This window comes from Physeter macrocephalus, chromosome 7 (genome assembly GCF_002837175.3).
Source record: "Physeter macrocephalus isolate SW-GA chromosome 7, ASM283717v5, whole genome shotgun sequence".
Lineage (NCBI taxonomy): Eukaryota > Metazoa > Chordata > Mammalia > Artiodactyla > Physeteridae > Physeter > Physeter macrocephalus.
In genome coordinates, this window is record NC_041220.1 from 10,234,833 (window position 1) to 10,258,612 (window position 23,780).

Sequence of the window (23,780 nt, forward strand, 5' to 3'; positions counted from 1 at the left end):
TTACACTTCCGTCATTGTCCTAAGGAGTGAATCATCTAGCACAGTGTGCTAAATTTGAGGAAGGCAGGAAAAGCAGGGCATGTAGGAGTTGACTGTTTCGCTCCCTTTGATACCCGCATCACCAAGCACTGAGCGAAGCACATTGTGGGCATTTTAGTGAAACACTTGCTGAAAGAATGAATAAATGCAAGAATGAAGAGTAGGCAAATCCTAAGGATACAGTGTCCAGGGTCATGTCAGTAAACACTGAACCCCTTTTCCACCCTTTTCCCATTAGCCAGCTTGGTCCCCTGTCTCCTCAGCAGTTTAAGCATCGCCCGAAAGATGGTTAGAAATGTAGAATCTCAGGCCTACCTCAGGTCTGCTGAGTCAGCATCAGCAGTTAAACACGATCCACCGGTGATTCATATGCACATTAAAGTTGGAGAAGGTCTGGTCTCTCTACAAATCAATGTCTTTTATTTTATTTTATCTTACTGCATTTTATTTTTTAATTTAATTTTTATTTTAAATTGGGGTATAGTTGATTGACAGTGTTGTGTTAGTTTCAGGTGTACCGCAAAGTCTTTGGATTTCCTCCTCCTGAATCTCCCATCTCTATCAGCTGGGTCTCTGAAACTTGCGTAATGACGATTGTGATGCAAATTTTCTGTTTTCTTGCCACACAAGTTTTTTTCCCCTTGATCTTTAACTCCAGATCTGTTCCCTGTTCTGTGCTTCTTCAGCTCCCACATGTAGAAAGTATCAGCATTTCAAACAGAGATATCAATATTAACCCAAAGGGGAGAATTATATGGGAATTTCTTTATTTCCTAGAAGGATGGCTCATCACTGAGCAGGCTGTCTAAGAAATTGAGAAGGCTGCCTTCCTCGCCTTGCTAAAAATCACACCTCCACTGGGCACATTATTTGTTTATGGCACCTGCCCCCACAGGATGAGTGAACTAAAGTTCCCACAAAAACCTGACTGATAAAAGCCATTCAGTGTTTCTCAGTTGCTAAGAAATGCTCTGTTTTAATCTTCAGGCAAAGAAAGATAATCTATGAATGAATATTGAATTTTACATGTTATTTATTTAGATAAAATAATATACAGTAATACAAATTGCTTCATTTAGTTATCTGTAAGAACAACACCTCGGGGAATTAAGGAGAAGTTTTGCAAATTGGCAGCCAAGCCTGCTATTACTTGAGACGGTTCTCCCTTTCACTAGCTTGGTTTAATCCTGATCCCACAAAGCAGCTGTCTTTCCTAAGCCTCACCTATTTTGATTTGCCAAATGCCTTTGTTAATCATCTGGTGCTACCAGATGTCAGAATTCCCTGCTGCTATCTCAAGTATTGATAGTCTTTCCCTTGTGGTAAATATAGCTTGTGTTGATTCAGTTGGCTTGTTCTCTGAACAGCTGGATGAGTGTCAGGGGGCTTGGGAAAGAGGCTGAACACGTACTGAGAGTCCTGAGAGACTTGGTCACAGCTGGAAGATGGGACACCCGGAAGAGCCCGAATAACGACAAAGCTTGCATCTTATGCAAAATTTCCCTGTAAAATGGACTCTCTTTTTTCCATTTGCAGATATACTTTGTCTGTGCTCGCAAGATGATATGGAAGCCTGACACATCTTGTGTGTCCCTTCATCATAAATTACTACTATACAAATGTTCATCACAAACACTTATTTTCTTAATAAGGTTTGCCTGGATCATCTCCCGCTCCAATTTTCAGTGTGTGGATCTTGGGTGATCCGCATCACCATCATATGCGGCCCCTGTGAAAACTGTAGATTTCAGGGTTTCTCCCAGATGATCTGAATCACAATCCAAGTTCTGAGAACTACATTTTGAACAGGCTTCCTGAGTAATTCTAATGCACCCTAAGTCTGAAACGACATGCTTAGATTAAGTTCCGTGAAGTTACGATTCATGGCTGGTTTGTTCCCTATGCTGTATTTAGCACATAACGCAGTACCTGGAAGGCAATAGTGTTGTATTTTATTTATTAAATAAAATATCCAATAAAATCCCAAATACTGATTTCATTTTGCTTTTGAGGATCGTTCTAAATAATGGAAAAATAAACAAATTACATTCTTTAAAGCAAGAGACAGATAATCTTGCTTTGTAGATGTACTTTCAACCTTTGCAAAATGACTGCTGAGAGTAGCTTATCTTGCCAATTTTTGCAAGTGTTTTCCAATTTTACACCACTGAGCAACTTTACAGCTGTCACGGCTTTGCTGTCATAATGTTACAAATGGAAGGGACATTAGTGTTGGGTATCTTCTTTGTTACTGAGAAACCAAAGACACAGATCGCCAAAGTGAGAGATGCTTGTTGTTCATCCTACAGCGCTAGGCTCCAGTGGCAGTCGTAAAGGGACACGTGTATAGTAAAGAATTCTACCGGAAGAATTATTGATAAAAGTTGAGACTTTCAAATCAGTACTGCAGAGAATTCAACAGCTCATTCAGGTCTGTATTTTCCAGAAAGAAAAGTTGAGGGGGAGGAATGTATTCTCAAGGAGAAACGTTTTTGTCATGATTTTAACCACAACTGGCTGACCTCCTCCAAGAAGAGGAACAAATTTAATTTCCAGATTTGTGACCTACACAATTTATTTATAGTTACTTTGTCTTTCAGCTCTAAACATGTAAAATACAATAGAAGTGGCAATGGTAGAATACCAAAGACGAGGCTAAATAAGCATAGAGGCTGGTTGGCGTTCCTGCCTAGATATGAATTTGGAACTGTTTTGAACAAATATTCTCGAAGTTTTTAAAGTAGCTGAAATTAATTCAGGACTTACTTGTGCCAGGCTCTGTTCTATATATTTTATGAGTACTGATTCATTTAACCCTCTCAACATCCCTATGGAGGATATTCTGTTTCCAGATAAGGAGTAGAGGCGATGAGAAGTTAGATCACGCGCTCAGCGACCTACGCCTTCTACGTAGTCACGTGTCACGTAGCACGTAGTCACGTAGTCACGTAATCACGTAGCCCAGCAGGGACGGCGCAGGTATTAACGAGTTCGCGGTTCCGCTGCTCCAACAAAGGGCAGAGAAGGAGCGCCTGGATGGTAGTTCGACTGTCTGATCCTCTGGGAACCACAACCAAATCGTGCAGTTCATTTGCCTCATCCTCCTAAAATCATCTGTTACTCCAGCATGCTCTTTTTTTTTTTTTTTGGAAGGGGGACAGGATTTTTCCACCAATTCCCCCAAGGGGCTTTCTGCAGTATTCCTTTCATTCTACCTGCTACACGTGGAGGCAGCTTCTGGTAAGTACCGTCTTCCTGTTTCCCTAAAATTGCCAGGAATGCTTTCAGGAGCCTTGCAGAATAGCCCACTATGCTGAACTAGAAAGCTGCCCAGGTTCTCGGTAAAAAAAAGCATTTAAACCTAATAGCCCTCAGGCTCCAGCCAAACTTGAGACATTTTGATACCAAGCCTTATTTCTAACGGGTAACAAAAATACTAAATTCACCTCCTGCTTCCCCTTCCCCTCCTGCCCCTTGAAAGGACAGGAGAATTATTTAGGGTTGCAGTAGCTGCAGACCATTAACATGTTAATGTTATTTTCCTAATTATTAGCCTACTTATTTAGGGGTTCACTCACTAAGTGAGCTAGGATCCCTAAGAGTTGACATCCTCAGAAAATACGCCAAGGAGAATATGGCCAAGCAGAGAAGACTTCCGCAATCCCTCCTGCACACAAATCTGAGGTTTTGAGTGTAGTGATTACAAAACGGTGCAAGTGGCAAACGTTACACTTGCAGTCTGATAGGTTTGAAAGAACCTCAACTAGCTCCAGTTGTTTTTTTTTTAAATAAATTTATTTATGATTTATTTATTTTGGGCCGCGTTGGGTCTTCGTTGCTGTGTGTGGGCTTTCTCTAGTTGCGGCGAGTGGGGGCTACTCTTCCTTGCGGCGCACGGGCTTCTCATTTTGGTGACTTCTCTTGGTGCGGAGCACGGGCTCTAGGCTCGTGGGCTTCCGCAGTTGTGGCGTGTGGGCTCAGTAGTTGTGGCGCACGGGCTTAGTTGCTCCGCGGCGTGTGGGATCTTCCCGGACCAGGGCTCGAACCCGTGTCTCCTGCATTGGCAGGCGGATTCTTAACCATTGCGCCACCAGGGAAGCCCCCTGTCCTGGAGTTTTATGTGAGCAGAACTAAGCAGGTCTGATTTCCATGTGTGTGTGTATGTATGTGTACATGCGTATTTCTGGCAGAAGTACCACAAAAGTAATTTTAACCACCAACATATCTTAATATGTTGGTAATCACCAATACGTTAACTTATGGTATATATGGCATATTTGTGCCATATAACAATACAAGTTGACCCTTGAACAACATGGGGGGATTAATCCATGTATAATTTATAGCTGGCCTCCGTGGTTCCCTCCACATCCACGGATTCAACCAACCATGGACTCTGTAGTACTGTAGTGTTTACTGTTGAAAAATATCCTCCTATAAGTGGACCCACATGATTCAATCCTGCATTGTTCAAGGGTCAGCTGTATACAAGTCATGGAATTTGGCTTAAACATTTCCCCTGAACACAGTTTGAAAACCATGGCCTAGATTATTCTGTTTTATAATTAACCACACATTGCCCATGATAACATTTGGAGAATCTTTTATTTCTTTTTCTGTATCAGGTTAAATTGTTATCTAAACTTTTGTACTCTAGGAAAGAAGTAATTTTCATGTAAAACCCTTTGTGTAGAATGGCTTGAAATACATTTATATATGTAGTTCCTACTTTATTTTAGCTGGGGGAAAAGGAAAGTACTTATCGAGCACATCAGCTAGGATTCTTACATTTTGTAACACCATTGGATATCCTCTATGTTGGTGGTTCTCCACCTTGTCTGACCACAGGATTGCCCAGGAAAGTTTTTTAAAAATTCCTGATGCCCTGATGCCTGATGCCCACACCACCCACAAGATTCTGATTTAACTGGTCTGGGGTGAGTTTCAGGGCTTGGTATTTTCAAAAAGTGCCTCGGGGATTCTAACATGAATTCAGTGTTAGAAAGCCCAGTTCTATCTGGCAGGGCTTATTTTGGGCACCAGAGGAACAAAGATTATTATCAATGTCTCCAATGGGAAAAGAAAATAAAGAATAATTTAACATATAGTGTCAAGTGCTAAAAAAAAAAAAAAGAATATATAAAGTACTATATCGAACTAAGAAATAAGGAAATCTGTGGTTGAGTGCGTTCTGATAGACTTACAGTAATTATAATGTTGGCGAAGCATGGAGAGGCTTTCAGTGGAGGTGATGATGGTTGAGTTGGACGTAGGATTCTTTCAGCAGGGAAGAAATTATGTGAATAAAAGTACAAAACTGGACTTCCCAAAGAATATATAAAGTACTATATCGAATTAAGAAATAAGGAAATCTGTGGTTGAGTGCATTCTGATAGACTTACAGTAATTATAATGTTGGCGAAGCATGGAGAGGCTTTCAGTGGAGGTGATGATGGTTGAGTTGGACGTAGGATTCTTTCAGCAGGGAAGAAATTATGTGAATAAAAGTACAAAACTGGACTTCCCTGGAGGTCCAGTGGTTAAGACTCTGCGGTTCCACTGCAGGGGCGTGGGTTTGATCCCCGGTCGGGGACCTAAGATCCTGCATGCTGTGCGGCATGGCCAAAAAAAAGAAAGTGAGAAACCGTAAGATGTAGGGAGTCATCCTGTACTTCTGACAGTGGACAAAAATGCTTAGGCACTTTGGAGGTCATCTGACCCATTTTCCTGATCTTGAGCACAACTTCCCAGAATGGACCCATGATTTCCCTTTTGTGACACCCTGTGGATACTGGGAGGCCTGGGTCTTAGCAGTGAATTCCATATGCTGAGAAAGAGCATTAACTTTTTTAGATAATAGTGCCCAGTACATTCTATTTCAAAAATGGAATTCCTATAGCTTGAAAAGTTAACGCATCTTCCCAAGTGAGCACCTTAGTCACTTCTCAAGAGCAGGACAAGAGCCATTACCTTGTCAGAGTAAAACATAGAGCCAAGAACTCTTTTCCCCCATGAGGTCTAATAAAGCAAATCACTTACATGGAAAGACATTATTTTTGCCTGAAAGATAGGAACACATGGTGAGTCATAAATCGATAAAAACGTATCCATAAGCTATTTAGTGATTCATCCATTCCTTATTTCTAAAATAAGCTTCAAGCAGAAGAGCAGTTCACTTATATCATCAGATTCTTCTCTAAGACGCACCTATAAAAATGCTAGGGTCAAATCATGCCTTTGACTGCTGGGATAAAATTCCCATCGATGCAACACCTCAGGAAATCTGTGGTTGGCAGAAGAAAGGTACCAATACCTACCTCTCTGCTTCCATTTGAGAAAGCTTTTCGACTATCTTTTCTCTGTAGCTAAATGAAATTGGACCTTACTTTTCATACCTTTTTTTATTTTTGAAAAGAAGTTTGCTAAATGTGGCGAACTGTATTTTCCAAAAATGGCCAAAGCATTATTCCCAGGACCAGCACTTTGCCCTTTGTCATTCCCGCATCAAGAGGAAGAGTCTGTTTCCTTTCCCTTTGAAATTTGACAGGCCTTTGTGACTGCATAGATGAAAGGAATGTGGTACAAGTGACTTGGCATGTCTGTTTCTCTTCTCTTCTCACTTGAACTTGGGGGGACCTTCATGACTGCCCCATGAATAAAATGCAGGGGAAATGATGCTTCTTAGGCTCAGTCATAAAAAGTGATACATCTTCCATCTGGCTCACTCTCTTTTGGAATGCTTGCCCTGAGAATCCCGCCCCCATGTTGTCAGGAGGCCCGGGCCGCGCGGAGAGGCCACATTAGATATTCGGGTGGCAATCGCAGCTGGGGTCCCAGTCAACAGCCAGCACTAACTGACAAACATGGGACTGAACAAATATTTAGACGATTCTAGACCCCAAGCTTGGAGCCTCCTCAGCTGAGGCTGAGTAGATCAGAGTCAAGGTGCCATCACTGAGCCCTGCCTAAACTGCATATTCGGGAACAAAATGAATTATTTTATTTTAGGTCACTAAGTTTTGGTATTTTTTACACAACAATAGATAATTGGAACACTAAACAACAGTAATGAACTGATTTTTTTTAATGTCAAGATGATTGTCAAGATTTAATCAATCCTACTTTGAATATATTCAAAAGACTTACTAATCAATTAAGTCTGTCGTAAAATAGCGGAAAATAGAAAGAAGATTCAAGAACCACTGCGGAAAGAAGGAAGAGGAGTCTGTGTTTCAGACTTACATCCCACTTCCAAGCCCCCATCTTCCTCCATCACCTAAATTGGTATTAAATAGTCAGTTTATTTTGGGAAGACCAGAGCTCAGAACTTGAAGTGCGGATACCCAAACCTCTACCTAACTGATTTGCCTCTGGCATCCTATTTATTACTATGTAATAAGTATATCAGTCTCAAGAAGTGATGCCGATTATCTTCCTAGGGTCCTCTCTTTCTTCTCATTATGGACACATACACAGCCTGTACCTGGTGGGCAGTTTTCCAGTGCCCTTCCCCCTGGCACTGAGCAGACTTTCCGTCCAACCTGCTGGAGTCCCTCACCCACACCCCAGCCTTTTTTGCCATGTCCTCTTGTGGCCAATCTTGAGCTACCACTTTCTCAGTTCTTTTTCTATGGTTGCTAGTGCTGATGAGGGATGACATGGCTACACTAAGTCACTCTGTGTTAACTTCAAATGAACATTTACTGTCATTCAGCAAGGCTTTTAAAAATTTAGCCTTCTTGAATTGCTAATAGTTTGGAGGTTAGTTGTCCCAGAATTTTTCAAAATGCCCAACTTATATTCAAGGCTTCTAACACATGACCTAAATCATTTTACATGAAGTTAGAGGTCATTGGGACTCACATTTCTTCTCCTGTGATACAATATCTTTACATCTCAGTAGCTTTGCCCCATGCCCTCAACTCTAGTTTGGGACGTGTGTCATCAATGATCTCCATTTCCTTCCAATGGGAATAAAGAACATTGCCCTGGGCCTCCTGCTGTTCCTTCATCATACAGCTGTGCTTCTCTGCCTGAATATGGCCTCCTTGGGCCAGCATACTTCTCACCCAGCACTGACCTTGTGGTCTCTAATACACACACACACCTGGAAGAAAAAGTCACCCCAAGTTATCGTGAGAATTGTAGTCTGTTATACTACATTATATACATAGTAGTATATATATACATATATACTACATTATATTTCATTTAATTATATTCTATATTTAAAAAAAACTGGTCATGCCTGCTAGTAATTTGAGGACTACAGTTTAAAAGACACTGGTCTAGAGGGAAAGATTAGGTTTCCAGTCTGCAGATAGGCATGAGCCAAACCAAGAAGGAAGAACTAAAGACCAAAGATGGTATCAGAAACTTCTTAATAGAGTAGGGACAGCAGATAGCAAACAAAGTTCAAATAACAGAGGCTTGAACAAATCAAGGTGAGACAGAGAGAAAAGAAATTCAGGAAGCAAGTACACTTAGATTTTTTTTTTTGACATCTTTATTGCAGTATAATTGCTTTATAATGGTGTGTTGGTTTCTGCTTTATAACAAAGTGAATCAGTTATACATATACATATGTTCCCATATCTCTTCCCTCTTGCGTCTCCCTCCCTCCCACCCTCCCTATCCCATCCCTCTAGGTGGTCGCAAAGCACTGAGCTGATCTCCCTGTGCCATGCAGCTGCTTCCCACTAGCTATCTATTTTACATTTGGCTCACTTAGATTTTTAAAATGTGTACATTTAGAGACTCAGGCCCACTGGAAGGACACAGGTGGAGTACCTTGCAAGTAAGTGGGCTCTGATTTTAAATACAGTGGGATTGGCGTCATGCCTAGTAGACAGAGAAGTGCTGGCATCATATTCCCTGATGGGTTTTCTGGGGGTCACGGTTCACCTGAGGAATTTGCAGATGACCTGAGCAGATGCCTGAGGAGGAGGAGAGGAAATCTAGAAAAGTTAGCTTGGCGAATGCAGAAAAGATCAGAAAGAAGGCAGATACACAGCCCCTCTGTTGAGGAAGTTTTAGCAGTTGGAGCATTTGTGGGAAGGCGGATACAAGGACCAGGGAAAGAAGTTGCTTGATTTAAAGAAGTCTAAGGCTTATCCAGTTCTATGTAGGATGCAGCATTTGATGACAGGAACCAAACGAAGCCTTATTGCCTAAAGAAAAAATACAGAAAAGTATGCTAAAATTTCCTGTGTCTCTGGCACGGGTGGAAGGTAGGGAGACTTACAATAAAAGGACCACCAGCAAAAGTGTGGAGGATTCTTTTTAACTGCCACGTGCCTCAGTTTTCCCAGCTGTAAAATGTGGATCACAGTTGAATCTCCCTCATAGGATAATTGGAAGGATTAAGTGAATTTGTATATGTAAAGAGTTTAGAACAGGGCCTGGCATATGATAAGCATTAAGTAGATGTTCCTGTTAGAGTTATTTTTACTGCGAAGTTCACATAGTGTAAAATCCTGATGCGAAAGTATCCGGTTTCTTTGAGTCTCTTAGAATTTGCTAAGGGACTTCGGCAACTGAGGCTTCAACTGGAATAGCGTGGGCCAAGGCCCGTGTTTTGGGCGGATCTCCATTCTTTCCGGCTCCAGTGATCCTCCTGGCCTCTTCCCAGCCCTTCACTCACTGTCCCCGGGCAAGAGGAGTGGCTTGTTTATTGAGTGAGTTTGGAAACACTGCTTAGAATGTGCCACCCTGTACCGTCTCCTCTTTCACTTTTGGATGCAGCTTGCCGGCAGGAAGTTATGAGTTCTCTACTCCTACGGGTTATAAACCTGCGAGATCAGGCCTGTGATTGCCCGCAGCTGCTTGTTGCTGGCTAGGGACACTTGAGTAATTCAGGAGTGAAGTAGAGGAGGCCTGGTGTGGCTGTAAATCTAAGACAAGTCATTCCTTCCAATCAGACACTTATTATAATGAAACATATTTTAATATCCATCTCTCTGATCTCTGTGCCTTCCTCTCAGATGGTTCTGAACCCAGGAGTGACAGGGAAGGGTGCTCTTCTGTGACTTCCTAAATCTTGGGAGCTAAAACTCATGCAAGGCGTGAAAGTTTTAATTTCAAAGCAAATCAGCACTTTATAAAAGGTATACTGTTACATTTTGATGTTTATTTCTTTCCTGTCTTGATCCTTCTGGATATTTGAAATTTTATTCTCTCCTGACACTGTACAGCTGATTAAGCTATTAGCAACTTTAATAAAGTATTCTATTTTTACAAAGTGATGTTTTCCTAACATGCGCTCTATCCATGGCCTCTGAGTCCTTGGTAGCCACCCGGAATGGAAGCCAGTTTCCGTAGGGGTAATTAACGACCACAGTTCCATTCCTAGAACATTCAACCCTATGTCTCAGTTAATATTCCCAACACCTGGCGGCGTTATGAATCGCTCGTATGTATTAGGAAAGTGCATCTGTCCAAATCAGTCGTTCTCCAGTAGGAGGCTATATCTGATTCGCTTTGGGGGCTTTTATAAACTACACAGTAGCATCCTTCCTTCCCTAGCGCGAGATTCTCGCCACCTTATGGTCAGTCATCTCCACGTAGGTCACAAAACAGACAGACAGGTTCTTAACTTGTCTCCTTTATTCATATTTTCTATGCTTGTGTAAGTACATCTTCTGATTTCTGAGCCTTTCAGACTTGGGTTACTTATTATGTTATTCTAACCTATTTTCTATTTTCAAATATACATCAGATTGGTCTTTTACTTGTTGGGGTTGATATTACTTAATGGCTAGGAGCATGGCATTTTATGGTATTAGTGAAATCTGGATTAAGGACTCTGGCCTGCTTCTGGGTAACTTTTCTTAATCCGTCTTAAACCCCAGTTTTCTTGTCTGTAAAATGGAGAACGTAGGAGTATTTTTCTCATAGAGATACTGTGAGGATTAGAGGACAAAATGAGCTGATGTATATAAAGTGCTTGGCAGAATGTGCAACCCAAATACGTGAACAATAGTAAGTGTTCGATAAAGTGTTAGCTATTGTTATTATCTTGTGCTTACTTCAAGAAGAGAGTTTTTTCCTTTAATCTTTTTTTTAAGATTTATTTGTTTATTTTTGGCTGCGTTGGGTCTTAGTTGCAGCATGTGGGATCTTTCGTTGCAGTGTGCGGGCTTCTCTCTAGTTGTGGTGTGCGGGTTTTCTTTTCTCTAGTTGTGGCGCACATGCTACAGAGTGCGTGGGCTCTGTAGCTGTGAAGCACGTGGGTTCCAGAGCCCGTGGGCTCTGTAGTTTGCTACACGCAGGCTCTCTAGTTGAGGCGTGCGAGCTCAGTAGTTGTGGCGCATGGGCTTAGTCGTTCCGTGGCACGTGGGATCTTAGTTCCCTGGCCAGGGATCGAACCTCCCTCCCCTACATTGTAAGGCGATTCTTTACCAGTGGACCACCAGGGAAGTCCCTCCTTTAATCTTTGTCTAATAATCTTTTATTGTTTCTTCCTTTCTGTGTTTCTGTCTAACCCTCAGGAGGCTTTAAATGACAATTATCTGTTTTCTTCAAGGGAATAAACTTACTACTCTGTCTCAATTGGAATTAATTAAAAGCCGTGCCATTATATATGATAATGAACAATTTATCTCACATAATTCTTTCAATAAATACTTTTGAGTTCCTGGTGAGTGACTACGTTCTGTAAGAGTCCTCTCTTTAAATTGTATCATTTACTTTAAAATACTTTACTATTTTAGAATGGCCTTCCCCAGTTATTCTGAATTAATTTTGTACATCTATATAAGAAATAATAAACTGATCTCATTTGATCTATAATGAACCATAGCACGGAACACTTCAGTGCCAATTTATCCATCCACTAATTAACATTCCCCTATGAAATGTCACACCTTTCCATCTTCCGTGCTTTACTGAGAATTAGAGCTGCCAGATACCATGCAGATGCCCCAATAAATCTGAGTTTCAGACAGAAATGAATATGTGTCCCAACTATTGCAGAGGGTATACTTCTATAACATTATTCATTATTCAACTGGAATTCAAATTTAGCTGGCATTGCTAAATCTGGTATTCTTGCTAAAGAATGCAAGCAGAAAGGAGATTTAAAAACTGAAATAATGGTACTACCTTTAAGTATGATTACTAAACTTAGAGATTGCCAGGCCAGGCCATTCTCTTATGTTTATATGTATATATAAAATTTATATCTATCTATTTATATATATATATCTATAAATATATACAAATACGTCTATAAATATATAGAGATATATAGTAGAGATATATAATACATAAATATATTATCTATAAATACATATTATATAAATATATATATATTTAACTTGATCAGTCAGTTATTTGCCATAACTGAAGAAAAGGCTGCCTGTGTTCCTTCACTTTGTGGTTAGAGGAAACACAGCTCAATCTGCAAATTCAGGACAAGCATGTTGTTGCCTGGTATGCTAGTCAGGCTTAGTTGACGTAATATCCAAGACCCAATTCAAGCCTGCTGCCTTTCCAGGGGCCCTAAGCCGCACCCTGCCTTCCTGCCTTCCTGGATCCTGTCTGTGCGCAGTTCCTCCACTGATTTCTCAGCCTTCACCTGGGGTTCTATCTGGGTGGAGCGGGCAGGATCAGATTAACACTTCAGACACAGAAATGGCTCCATACGTAGACTGGTGAGTAAAGGCTGTGAGGCCAGTACTTAACCGTGACTTTTACCTGTAATTTAGCCGTCAACTTCATTTCTGCGAGCTCAGACTCAATGGCCATGTAACGCAAACCTCAGTTTTAGAAGAAATTAATTTGGCTTTGTGCCCGTTTCTGTGAATGGGAAAACAGAACTCCCCCTCTCTTTTCTGTGGTACACAATTTTGACTTTCATTCTGTAAATGTCCAGTCATCTTTACCGTCTTTAAGGTGCCTTTACTTGGCCTCTAGTTCTGCCATGTACACCGGTGCAAGGGCCGAGGTAACTCAGTCGTGAAAACTGCGTACTGAGCTGGGCAAAAAGAAAGCAAAGGGATCATCCTCCGGGTCCTGATAGTACTCTCAACTGGGACAACTGGTAGGACCTAAGGTAACGGGCCGGTCATTGCCCCTCTGCAGCGCACCTCATTGTTCACCTGCTGGCGCTCAGGTTCGCCATTCCAGCCGCTTTCCTAACAACCTCCTCGTTTGGAGACTCCGCACCTTTAACCTCCTGTTTCGCACAGACAGTTATGTGCACGTTTCCTCTTAAAATCTTCTATCTGGGAAAAAGGTATAAAACATTTTCTATTCAAGTAACTCTCCTGGAAATGTCTGCCTTGTCTCCCAGAAAGGGGACATCAGTTACTACCCAGTGGTACATTTCTATAGGAAAAAAGATTGATATTGGCTAACCTGTAAGGCATAAGTCTCAATGATGACAGTAATAAATTTGAAGGATTAGTTGGCTGGACCTGTTTCTATAGAATAACATCCATAGTTAAAGTTACAGCGTTATATTACAGAGGGGGGAAGGTGATTAAATAACACACATACACGCACAAGTATATCAAACTTGCTATTTGCATTCAGATAGTATTATTACGAGGAATAATTATAAAAAGGATCATTGATTACCAAAAATTGAGGATCATAAAAAGCAAAGTTTAGTGTATATATATATATATATATATATATATGAATCAGATACTATCTCATAAAAAGTGAAGGATGAAGATTACAATATATTTAAAATATGCTTCATATTGTATAGATAACTTAATGCAGACTGAACCCTAGAATAATATATACTCTTATCCATAGGAAAGACACATTATATAACCCAAAGATACACATGGCACTTTGCATAGATGTATGTGTGTATATTGAATAGTACGTTTTACTCTAAGGTAGGGGTTGGCAAATTACAGCTCATAGGTTGGATGTCTTTTTTTGTAAATAAAATTTTATTAGAACACAGACACATTCATTTGTTTCTGTATTATCTGTGGCTCCTTTCACACTACACAGTGGATGTGAGTAGTTCCAATAGTGATTATAAGGCCCACAAAAATTTTTGGTAAAACACAAATATTTATCTGGTCTTTAAAAAAAAAAAAGCTAAGACATGGTTATGGTATCTCTAACTATGAAAAAACGTAAAAAAAAATCATGTCTGTTTTAACAATTTCATGATGTGAAATTCACTTTAGCTCTTCAGTGTTGACAGAGCAACAGGGAAAAATGCCAGGTACTGATTAAAGATTTTAATGTGTGTGTAGGTAAGTAGAAAAAAGAAAACTTTTCTGTATGTCCATTCCAATTTTCTTCTCTTTATAATTTTACTTATATTTTCCCCCTCCCATTTTTATTATTTTGTTTCTAGCTTCTCCTCACTTATCACTGTTCTACCTTGTTCCACACTTCCACCATTTTCCCACATATATTTAAATTTAAATTTAAATTTGGGATTCATGTAAATCATAGGACTTTTTGCACGGAAGATGTATTTATCTGTATCCATGTGCGCAGTATTGAAAACTTTTCACCTCTGATGAACTAAAAAGATAAACTGAGTAAGGTGAATTAGCCTCTTGACGGTTTCCCCCATATTTGTTTGATGTTCTGTAACAGCAAAGCAGGAAAAATACACTTGCAGTTCAATATACTTATAAGCTTCGGGGGGTAACTCTGGTAATTTTTCAGATGTTGGCTATTAAAAGACAAGTAAGATAGGTTCAGATCTCTTGTTGTTCTCTCTCGTACGTCTTGCACTTTCTTCTCAGTGGTTAAGATAACTTGTACTTTGTGTGTGCAAGTGTGTGTGTTTTAACTGGGTCTTGCTCTGGACTGTCATCTCCAGGGAGACGGGGATGATGTGCACTGTGCTTATACTTTTATTCCCAGTGCTGCCACCTCCCAGGTCCTCCGTGTCACCTCCCGGGTCCTCCGTGTCACCTCCTAGGTCCTCCGTGTCACCTCCCGGGTCCTCCGTGTCACCTCCCGGGTCCTCCATGTCACAGCCTAGGTCCTCCGTGTCACCTCCCCGGTCCTCCGTGTCACCTCCCGGGTCCTCCGTGTCACCTCCCAGGTCCTCCGTGTCACCTCCCCGGCCCTCCGTGTCACCTCCCCGGTCCTCCGTGTCACCTCCCGGGTCCTCCGTGTCACCTGCCGGGCCCTCCGTGTCACCTCCCGGGCCCTCCGTGTCACCTCCTAGGTCCTCCGTGTCACCTCCTAGGTCCTCCAAGAATATTTATTGACTGACTTGGATGAATGATAGAAAGTTATTATATAATCATTGGAATGACAGGCTCATTCAAGTCTTAGTTAAGTAATTCTAGCAAGAGTTTAAAGTTTAGAATTAAAGAGGATCAGATTGGAGACTGAGAGTTGGATCTTGTCATTTTCCACGACAGAAGACTCAGAAAACTCTTTAAAGAAACATTAATTGAACATGCTTTACAGGCTAGATATTGTTCTCAGTCTTGGACAATGAAGACACAGTTCTTACAATTTAGGATGCCCATGAAATGTGTAATGAGTTCTGATTAGAATACTCAAAGGAAAGTATTTCACGGAGAAGATGGCATTTAGAAGGGCATTGAGGGATGAATAGGAATCTGGGAGAAAATGTATTCTCGGTTGTGGGAGTAGATAAAGCCAAAGAGGGGTGGAAGGAAATGCTTGCTGTCTTAGAGATTAGCTGGCAGGTGGTCTGCCGTGAGAGTAGCACTCAGGGAAAGTAATAGCTTAAACTACCACGAAAGGTGGCAACGTGCTTACTCAGACAAAAAGCAGCAATAGGGGAGCACTGAAAGTTTTCCACTGGATATAACATGATACATAGTTGGTGTATTTTAGAAAGATAAGTTTGGTGGCTGTATCAGGAGTAGGCTGCAGGGAGGAAATCTGGTAAGAAGCTTATGGTAATAGCTTCAAATAAAGACAGTAAAACACTGAACTAGTGAATTCGCTATGGTGGAGGAGAGGAAGACAGAACACTGGGACACTCAGGAGAGAAGGATCGACAAATTTGGACATGGCTTGAGTGTTAGGGGTGAGCTGAAGGTAGCACCATTGGAAGATTCCAATTCACTGGCACTTTCCAAATATGAAAGAGAGGCTGGAACCTTTTCAGGATGAAAGCTATCAGGACCCCCTTTCGGCCGTGAGCAATATGTCTAATGGGTTAAAGCACAGATCAGACAGTGTTGTTCTCTCAGAATGCACTTCAAGCTACAAATACTTCAAGATGAACCATTTTGGAGTCAGTGAGGGTCAGAGTCTGTGTGTTGTAATAATACTTATCTAACTCCATTTGAAATTGAGAAGTCGCGATGCTAGGAAGAGGAATCATGACAGTGAGAAAAAGAAAACGAAGTCCATTATTCAGATTGACAGTTATACCGTAAACTTAGCTGTTGAAGTCTTACAGTGCCATCCTTCCTAAAGGCAGTGAGTTTTAAAACAGAAATCTGAGTGAACTATAATCATTTTTGTTTCCACACCTGTTGAACCAGGGACTTGATTAAGTGCAGTTCAGTGGGGTTTACTTTTTTTTTTATAGGAAGTTGATAAACTGGTTATAGTCATATGAACTGAGATACCAAAACGATAGGATTCTCAATACAAACATCCATCTATTTTCTTTTTTCTTTTTTTTGGGGGCTCATTTTTTTTATATAGGGGTATATTTGATTACAATACTGTGTTAAGTTTCAGGTGTACAGCAAAGTGATTTAGTTAATACATATACATATGTGTATACATACATTTTCAGATTCTTTTCCCATACAGGTTATTACAGAGTATTGAGTAGAGTTCCCTGTACTATACTTTCTAAAGTTATAGGGAAAAGATGTCCTGAACAAAATGTAGAGACAATTTAAATCATCATTTAAGTTGGTAATTGGAATGTATTTCTTTCATAAATTCTTTAGTAGAACTGGGTGACAAATAGGATTTACACTTCATTTCTTCAACCATCAAACAATCATAATAACACCAGATTGTAGAAGACAAGGAAAGAAAATAAAAGATAATTGTTTACCTGATAGGATCCTAATATTTAGTTTTTTAAATGTGAGAGAAGTTTGATCTTTCTTGTGTAGGAGAACAAAATAAGATATTTATGCAACTCATCAATTTGGGAGTATGAAAGGCATGAGCCTAGAAATAAATGCTTCTCCAGCTCAGTCTGGTTCTTTGCCCCACAGTAGTTACCGCCTTCCCCATCCCCTCAGGTGTACCTCGTAGTTCTCAACTACCTGCCTTGATCCTGCTTGCCCGTCCCGGCTTTGCCGGGGTCTATTTGAGCAGCTCCTGTGTGCTTTTGTGCTTTTCCCCAGTCATGTAATCGGGATTCTGCACTGTTCCTGTCAATTCATGATAGGTGCTTTTCAACATCATGATAGTTTCTGGGGATAAAATGATGACTAAGACATGTCACAATCTATAAAGGGATAAAAATCAAACATTAACAATAGAATTGGATGATAATTGCACCCAGTTATGTGCCCATTATAGAGATGGGAGAGGGAAGAGAGAGATTATGCCTGTGTTATGGGCACTGGAAAGGCTTCAGAGAGGAGGAAACGTCAGGGCTGTGTTTTCAAAGACTATTCCAAATTTTCAGATTCAACAGAAGGCAATGTGGGGAGATGGGGAGTAGGTATTCCAGGTGGAAGGACAAAACAAGGCATGAAAAAGTTAAAATGTTAGGCACACTCTTTATAACTAGACATCTGTATCAGTTCTTCCCACGTCCCTATTCTTGTAACTTGCCAAAGTCCCATTCTCCTCCAGAAGAACTGAGTTCTGCCCCTGAATATCAGTCCTTTTTGATAGTAGCCATTACATTAGAATTCCCTGATGCTGCCTTTCAGCCCCAGATCCTGATCTGAATGTCACCTGCCCCAAATCTCCCATTTCTTTTTTTTTTTTGCGGTACGCGGGCCTCTCACCGCTGTGGCCTCTCCCGTTGCGGAGCACAGGCTCCGGACGCGCAGGCTCAGCGGCCGTGGCTCACGGGCCCAGCCGCTCCGCGGCACGTGGGATCCTCCCGGACCGGGGCACGAACCCGCGTCCCCTGCATCGGCAGGCGGACTCTCAACCACTGCGCCACCAGGGAAGCCCCCCAGGAAGCCCCCAAATCTCCTATTTCTGCATCTACTTTTGGTCTTGCATACTGATTTGCCTGAACTGAGATACTGTGGTTGTGACTATTGAATACTGAGCTACGCCTCCGTCATAGATCAGGCTCTCTCCGAAAGAGAACGTATAATTAAGGATTCAGGTGCAAGTGGTTTATGAAAGAGGGCTCCCTGGAGAGGCAAGTGAAGGGATGAAGGAGAAGCCAAGCAATCTTCCTGTGATTTCAGGTGTAGCTCCAGACTCAGCCTGATCCCATAGGGCGCTCTGGAGTATGAATTATATTTCAGAGATTGTCATATCTGGAGGCAAAGGTGTGGGGATTTTGTACCCTCCTAGGAATCAATCACTGACTAAGGTAGACCTCATATTTTGTGTATGTGGAGACCTAAACTACCAGGCACTTGCCGGCGAGGTAACGCCAGTAAACGGGTGAGCCTCTGAAAGTCATAGGTTCCGCTGCTTGCAGCCTAGCGATCAGAAGATGATGAATGCTACGCAAGGGGGTAAGAGGGGCTCTGGGGAGGTACTGCAGCCTCTGAATCCTCCCCACGTCATGCCTGTGATGCCTGGTGGGCAGGGATGCTTCGGGTACCTGAATCTCTGTGGGCGAAAGCCTCCTTCCTCCTCGAATTAGCTGGGCTCCTCTGTACTATACAATGCCTGCATTCCTGGGAAGCTATAGACCCTTCAAAGACAACAAAAACAGAAGATGCTTTTCCTCCTTAGGAGGCTAGTAAAATTTCAGATGAGCAGAGAGCTTTTGGTTCATATCAAATTCCACGCTGAATACAGAATTTGAAACTTTACTGTGCACAAAATAAAGGTAGGATTGATCTTCGGATTTAAAAAGCATAGGCTGTTTCCTGATCAGTATCCAAAAGCAGGATAAAGTATTTCCAGGATATTTTGTATTCAGATTTATTATGCTCCAAATTCAGTCTTTCAGATTAGAAGGTTTATTCTTGCTACAATATAAAAGCAAGTGTAGGAGACAAGGGTATACACCTTAAATAAATTTTTGCAACTTCAACCAGAATTTTAAAATATTTTAAGCCATGAGACTTATACTATATGATTAGTAATTAGAAGTAATGTAGAAAAAACATGTGCCTTTTTCTCTGTTATTCTTATGTGAGGATTATCCTAGTGATTTTCACTCCTCTCTTTCTCTTTCTCTGAAACATTTAAGAAGCTCAAATTATGGGAATTATAAAAAATTTGCACTTGTACACCTCTATAAGAAAGACAGATAATAATGATGTATTCATATGGCAGAAATTTGTTGAAATCAGTGACTTTCAGGTCAAATTAGAAAGCTAGCTTTGATTCAGCCTTGTATCTAGCAGCCTGAATTGGTGTTCAGAATTACTACCATGGCATAGTTACTGCTGTGAACCAGATGGGTTAACTTGTGCTTATTACAGTTTAAATACATTCTATTTTTACTCTTATTTCTTGGAAAAGTGGTAATTTATGTACAGTAATTCTTACCTAATGAGACTATTCAATTATCCAGTTTCCTGTCATTCTGGATAAATGGGCACTGGCTATATCTTTGTTTCCATCATACCATTTGTGGTGACGTCATACTCCAATTTAAAAGATAATTGTATTTATCACACCAGAATTGACCAATGCCTGGAAAGGTTACATCTGTAAAGTAAACATAAAACACTATGGAGCCAAGTGGAGCCCAGATGATTTGTTTACATTTAACATTGATTTTTTTAAAACCTCATTTCCCTGTTTTGTTACAGATGGCGGTGGAAAAAACAATAGAATCTCCGAATGAAAAAAACCCCAGATTACTATGTTGTAAAAACGGGTCCTTGACATTCTTCCTGTTTGTCTAGGGAGATGCTGACATCCACTGTTACCTTTGCCTCTGGCGGTAGGAGTGCAGGTCATTCATGCCTTGATGCTTGGACGTTTCTTCAAACACAGAATGGTGGCAGGTAAAAGGAAGTGACGTGTGGCATTGGCCTGGATGGCACCTGTCAATGGGAGCAGAGAGTACACTATTTATACACATTTGTGACCATAGACTGTTTTCCTTCATGTTCTAATTTTGATGACTTTATGCACATAGCAAGTAAACATTAACATTTTCCTTTTGTCCTCAACAAATGTTCGTGGTACTACTGTGAGGGCAATGCTGCGTTTTGACTTACCTTGTTATATTTGAATGATACTTAAGAAAAATATAGATGATTAGTCAGACATTTCATTACTCACCTTGGTAAGCTGCTAGTTTTACAACCTTACCTTAGATAGTAGAGTATGAGCAAGTGTAGTCTTTCAAGAAATGTCTCTGAAGTTTTATTTCATAATCTTGTTGAAATCATTTGTGGGTTGAGCTCGTCAAGTCGTACTTAAATGCTCTGTCAATTAAAAAAAACACAATCTTTAGTACTATTTATTAGATCTTTGTTTCATCTTTGATGAAAAAGCTGTAAAAAGAAGAGGAATGATGCATTTTCCCAGTAGTCCTGAAAAATGTATAAAGATTTAAATTGAACAGGATTTGACAAAATATCAGATGCAAAATATCAGATGCATCCTTTTAGTAGACTCTAAATGTGGTCCATAGGAGATGTTCTTTTATCAGTTACTATAGATATGAGGCTGCATATTGACTTATCAATATATTTTCTTATTAAAGCTATATGTTTTATATATTTAAATACATGACATATTCGTAAAAGTGTTTATTGATATCAGGAGAGCAAGCATTTTAATTTGCCTACCAAGTGATACGTCGAAGTGAGTCCTAGACCAGACTTCACTTCCCAGTTACATTGGGAGTAACGTGAATTGCAAAAGCTCCATTTTAAATTGTTGAAATTATGATTCCCATAGAGACAGGGATTACTGATGGACTTTGTGAGGCTTATTCAGTATCTCTTAAGAGGCACTTACCCTGGAAAGCTGTTAATAGCACAAGCTGTCACATCCAACTGGCAATTCATCGGGAATCCCCTTCGCTCAATCTGCAAAATATATCCAGAATCTGGCAACTTGTTAACCATTTCTGCCCTCACTCTTCCAGAACACCATTACCTCTCACTTAGATTGTTGCCGTAATCTCCTAACTGATTTCCCTGTGTCTACACTGCTTCCTCTAAGTGCATTCTCAATACAGCAGCAAGAGAAATCCCTTGGAAACACAAGTCAGGTAATGTTTTTCTTCTGTTTAAATCCTGCGATTGCAGCCCACATCACTCTCAATGAAAGCTCAGATCAATACTACAGCTGTCACCATTCTACATGACTTGCTTTCCTCTCCCCATCACCTCCTTGACCTCCTGTGCCATGAACTCCACCTCTCCTTCCCTCTACTCCCTCTCTCCAGCCCCACTGGTCTCCTCACTCTTCCTGCCTCAGAGCTCTTTCCTCTACCCAAGATATCTCCATCAACTACTCTCTCACTTTTATCAATTCTTTGTGCAGTGTTTTTTTTTTTTATAACACCTTTGTTGGAGTGTAATTGTTTTACGATGGTGTGTTAGATTCTGCTTTATAACAAAGTGAATCAGCTATACATATACTTATATCCCCATATCCCCTCCCTCTTGCGTCTCCCTCCCACCCTCCCTCTCCCCCAGCTCTAGGTGGTCACAAAGCACCGAGCTGATCTCCCTGTGCTATGTGTCTGCTTCCCACTAGCTATCTATTTTACGTTTGGTAGTGTATATATGTCCATGCCACTCTCTCACTTCGCCCCAGCTTACCCTTCCCCCTCCCTATGTCCTCAGGTCCATTCTCTATGTCTGCGTCTTTATTCCTGTCCTGCCCCTAGGTTCTTCAGAACCAATTTTGTTTTTTTTTAGATTCCATATATATGTGTTAGCATACGGTATTTGTTTTTCTCTTGCTGACTTACTTCACTCTATATGACAGACTCTAGGTCCATCCACCTCACTACAGATAACTCAGTTTAGTTTCTTTTTATGGTTGAGTAATATTCCATTGTATATATGTGCCACATCTTTATCCGTTCATCTGTCAATGGACATTTAGGTTGCTTCCATGTCCTGGATATTGTAAATCCTGCTTCAGTGAACATTGTAGTACAAGTCTCTTTTTGAAATATAGTTTTTGCAGGGTATATGCACAGTAGTGGGAATGCTGGGTCGTACGGTAGTTCTATTTTTCGGTTTTTAAGGAACCTCCATACTGTTCTCCATAGTGGCTGTATCAATTTGCATTCCCACCAACAGTGCAAGAGGGATCCCTTTTCTCCACACCCTCTCCAGCATTTATTGCTTGTAGATTTTTTGATCATGGCCATTCTGACTGCTGTGAGGTGATACCTCATTGTAGTTTTGATTTGCATTTCCCTAATGATTAGTGATGTTGAGCATACTTTCATATGTTTGCTGGCAATCTGTATAACTTCTTTGGAGAAATGTCTGTTTAGGTCTTCTGCCCATTTTTGGATTGGGTTGTTTGTGTTTTTCTTTTTTGTTGTTTTTTTTTTTTTTTTTTGCGGTACGCGGGCCTCTCATTCTTGTGGCCTCTCCCATTGCAGAGCACAGGCTCCAGACATGCAGGCTCAGCGGCCATGGCTCACGGGCCCAACTGCTCCGCGGCATGTGGGAGCTTCCCGGACTGGGGCACGAACCTGTGTCCCCTGCATCAGCAGGCGGACTCTCAGCCACTGCACCACCAGGGAAGCCCTGTTTTTCATTTTGAGCTGCATGAGTTGCTTGTATATTTTGGAGATTAACCAATCCTTTGTCAGTTGCTTCCTTTGCAAATATTTTCTCCCATTCTGAGGGTTGTCTTTTTGTCTTGTTTATGGTTTCCTTTGCTGTGCAAAAGCTTTTAAGTTTCATTAGGTTCCATTTGTTTATTTTTGTTTTTATTTCCATTTCTCTAGGCAGTGGATCAAAAAGGATCTTGCATTTATGTCATGGAGTGTTCTGCCTATGTTTTCCTCTAAGAGTTTTATAGTGTCTGGCCTTACATTTAGATCTTTAATCCATTTTGAGTTTATTTTGAGTGTATGAGTGTATGGTGTTAGGGAGTGTTCTAATTTCATTCTTTTACATGTAGCTGTCCAGTTTTCCCAGCACCACTTATTGAAGAGGCTGTCTTTTCTCCATTGTATATTCTTGCCTCCTTTATCAAAGATAAGGTGACCATATGTGCGTGGCTTTATCTCTGGGCTTTCTATCCTGTTCCATGGATCTATATTTCTGTTTTTGTGCCAGTACCATGCTGTGTTGATTACTGTAGCTTTGTAGTGTAGTCTGAAGTCAGGGAGCCTGATTCCTCCAGCTCCATTTTTCTTTCTCAAGATTGCTTTGGCTATTCGGGGTCTTTTGTGTTTCCATACAAATTGTGAAAATGATTGTTCTAATTCTGTGAGAAATGCTAATGGTAATTTGATAGTGATTGCATTGAATCTGTAGATTACTTTGGATAGTACAGTCATTTTCACAGCGTTGATTCTTCCGATGCAAGAGCATGGTATATCTCTCCATCTGTTGGTATCATCTTTAATTTCTTTCATCAGTGTCTTATAGTTTTCTGCATACAGGTCTTTTGTCTCCTTAGGTAGGTTTATTCCTAGGTGTTTTCTCTTTGTTGCAATGGGAAATGGGAGTGTTTCCTTAATTTCTCTTTCAGATTTTTCATCA

The 23,780-nt window shown here is 40.8% G+C and overlaps 1 long non-coding RNA gene across 2 annotated transcripts in view; it reads left to right on the plus strand.

Moving 5' to 3' along the window:
• Positions 1–3,017: 3,017 nt before the first annotated feature.
• LOC114486521 (uncharacterized) overlaps positions 3,018–23,780 on the plus strand; it is a 33,708-nt gene continuing 12,945 nt past the window's right edge. The window contains exons 1-3 of one of the 2 annotated variants that reach the window (XR_003680378.2): positions 3,018–3,279; positions 19,893–20,090; positions 21,185–21,505. This is a non-coding gene — a long non-coding RNA (uncharacterized lncRNA). Of the gene's footprint in view, positions 3,280–19,892; positions 20,091–21,184; positions 21,506–23,780 lie in introns of those variants that run through there. The other variant, XR_003680379.1, reaches the window with a different exon arrangement.